Below are 3,076 nucleotides of genomic sequence, written 5' to 3' on the forward strand. Positions count from 1 at the left end.
CGCATAAAATAACGAATTATGATAAGATAAGTAAATATATCATTTTAAATCCTACAACTTCATATGAAATATTTTTTTTAGAAAGCTTACTTATTAAGATACTTAAAGGGTCCAAGACTTTTTGTACACCCTATGTGTATGTGTGTGCGTGCGTGCGTGCGTGCGTATGTGCATGCGTGCGTGCGTGTGTGTGTGTGCGTGCGTGTGTGTGTGTGTGTACATATATACTACATATATACTACATATATACTACATGTTTTCAATAATAACAATTATCGGATTCAACTAGTCTAATAAAAAAATTATGCAAAAATGTCGAAATCTCAGTTTAATGAAACTTCTAGTGTATCTATTATTATAGCTTGAACGGGTTTGCATTAATTTAGATTGGATTAATGACATTCTATGTTCTCCTATTAGTGGAACATGTAACGTCAATCAGCAGTAGAATTATCCAACATAAACCTACTCGACAAATGCTATTTGATTAGGGATGCAACGGATATCCAATGACTATTCGGTGTCGGGCCGATTTTTCACAATTTGGCCATTCGAATAGTTTGTCTATCCGATCGGATTATAAAAAAGATGTTTTTCACAATTTGGATAGAAATAATTATTCTCTAAGTATTCTACATATTTAAACTTCCGAAATATTTTATTATACGTATATCTGACCAATCTATAAACTACATATTCCTTTTAATGTTCCTTTTAATTCGTTTATTTTTATTAATGTTAATTTTAAAAAAATAACGACGTTACAAATAATAATGGTATTTCTTAATCCTGCTTTTAACTATAAAAGTTATGTAAAATATGTATTATAGAAAATTGCAGCAGTCAAATCTTAATAATTCGCAAACAACGTATTATTGTAATAGTTTTTGTTAAATACATATCTCTGCTAAATCACGATCGTTTAGTCGAATTAGCTGCCATTAACATTGTTGGTTACCGATATTTATATAATTTTATGATTAATTGCAATGTAATTCTAAACGGATAGATTACGAGAGTAGAATTGCGCAAAATGCGTCACTAATACACGGCTGACATTTTGCAAATGTTGTCAGTCACATTAGACTAACGTGTTATCTGACAGAGTTATCATCGTATTTACCTTGTACTTGTTCATTATATCGGCGCCGTATCATTGGTGCAGTTTAACAAAATTAAGCCACCATTAATGACTAATAGCGAAATATGTAATTAGAAAGCAAAATCTATCGATATATTACGCGTGATCAATCTTCACGTATTTATATTTTCGATTTTTTTTTCCATACAATGAAAATAAAAGAGCGCGTGTGTGAATTGATTCGTGGGATATAGTATATTTTTCGATGCGAAAATAATACGATATGAACAAATACGAAATAATCGACTTGAATTTTATCGTCGATAGGTGATGCCATATGTTAAAAATCACACCGATATTTTTCGTTGATCGACGGCTTTCAGTTTTGGAATTGACCTACTTTTGATCGACCCGATTCAATAAGGGTTTTATGACCATTGATATATTAACGCAGCAACTCCCGTGATATTAATCATAAAATGTTCTATTCTCGTTCAAGGTTATGCTTGCTATTATTTGAAAGGTAGGAAAACGAATCTTGAACCTTATCTAGAACGGCTTGTCAATTGCACATAATGTATTTGCGATAAAATTTTTTGATGCTTTTAATTTTTATTTTTAAATTTCACAAAATGAAAAGAGTAGCAAAGATTATGTTTTTCGATTTAAGTCAAATTTTTTCTTGCAGAATTTGTGAATTATATTTTTAAGTTACAAAATTCTCTATATATTTCCTTTGTATATGTAAAATATATTTTTAACAATTAATTTATAAAAATTGAATTACAATAATTGATTTACAATAATCAATACTTTAATTAATACTTAAATAATTTTGTAATTTCTCGGAATATTTGTTAAAATTCTGTGAGATTATTATTTTCACAGTACTACAATTATGAAATATATAATTGTATATCAAAATTAATTCCAATAATTTAATTTGTTTGAAAGATTTAATTTCTTTTATTAAAAAAAATTTTAATTTCTTTAAAAATAATCGATTTGGATCAATAAACTCATCTGTCAAAAGGTATATCTATCATTTGTTAATGGCTGCATTTAGCAAAAAAAAAACAACTTTATGCTGTTGTATGATTGTTTAATATATAATTGAATTATACATTTTAAGGAACTAAGAGGAAGACTAATCATAAAAAATTTTACAACAGTTGCAAAGCTGCTTTTTCTAGTGAATGTAGCCATTTATTCTCTCGTGACATTTTCCGTGGAATTTCACATACAATTTCGTTATAATTCTCCCACTCTAATTCTGATAGTTTCATTAAACACAATTACATTTCTCTTTGTCAGATTAGATCCCAACGCCCTTCCCCATACATCGACACATCACCTCTTTCGCAACAATGGTAATAACAGATTGTGCGTCACTGAGAGCGCGAACACCTAATTCTCATCAATCGGCGAAGAGCGCGAAGCGAAACGTAGTTATCATGGTGGAATCTGATTCCACCATGATCAGTTATGACATTCGGAGGTCTCGCGATACCTCGTCCTCCATATTTTCCTCACAATTTGTCCAAGGGATATCATCCCTAAAATTAATTCTATAATATGCTGTCTCGTATATTTTCTATTACCTTTAAAAAATCCTAGGAAAATATCGCAATCGCCGGTTAAATGACACGTGTAATAGCGGTGTGCGAATCAAAAACAGAGAAAGAGAGAGGGTGTGCGCAAATACAGATCAGAAGGGTCGGGCGCAACGGAGGGACGACGTGTTGGCTGGTGAATGAACGAGAATTGGATTCACTAACCTGCCTGTCGGTCCGCCGAGTCCGGAAACCGTGGAGCAACTGAGAAAGATGGTAGCGTCGAGGCGACTGTCCGCGGCTCCACTACCTTGGCCGTACGAAACCTACCCCCGCAACACCTCTCTCTGCCACCCTCATCGGTCCTGCTACCCTGCCGCCAGGGCTCCTGTTCCTTTTGCGAAACGAGGATATTCTCCTCCCTCCCCCCTCTCTCTCTCTC

General features: G+C 33.0%; 1 protein-coding gene across 1 annotated transcript in view; it reads right to left on the reverse strand.

The window, feature by feature from the left end:
• LOC105622584 overlaps positions 1–2,963 on the reverse strand; it is a 15,059-nt gene extending 12,096 nt beyond the window's left edge. The window contains exon 1 of the mRNA XM_012204001.1: positions 2,856–2,963. The gene's annotated coding sequence lies outside the window, so the exon portion shown is untranslated. The remainder of the gene's footprint in view (positions 1–2,855) is intronic.
• Positions 2,964–3,076: the final 113 nt, after the last annotated feature.

Source organism: Atta cephalotes (assembly GCF_000143395.1).
Source record: "Atta cephalotes unplaced genomic scaffold scaffold00047, whole genome shotgun sequence".
Classification (NCBI taxonomy): Eukaryota; Metazoa; Arthropoda; class Insecta; order Hymenoptera; family Formicidae; genus Atta; species Atta cephalotes.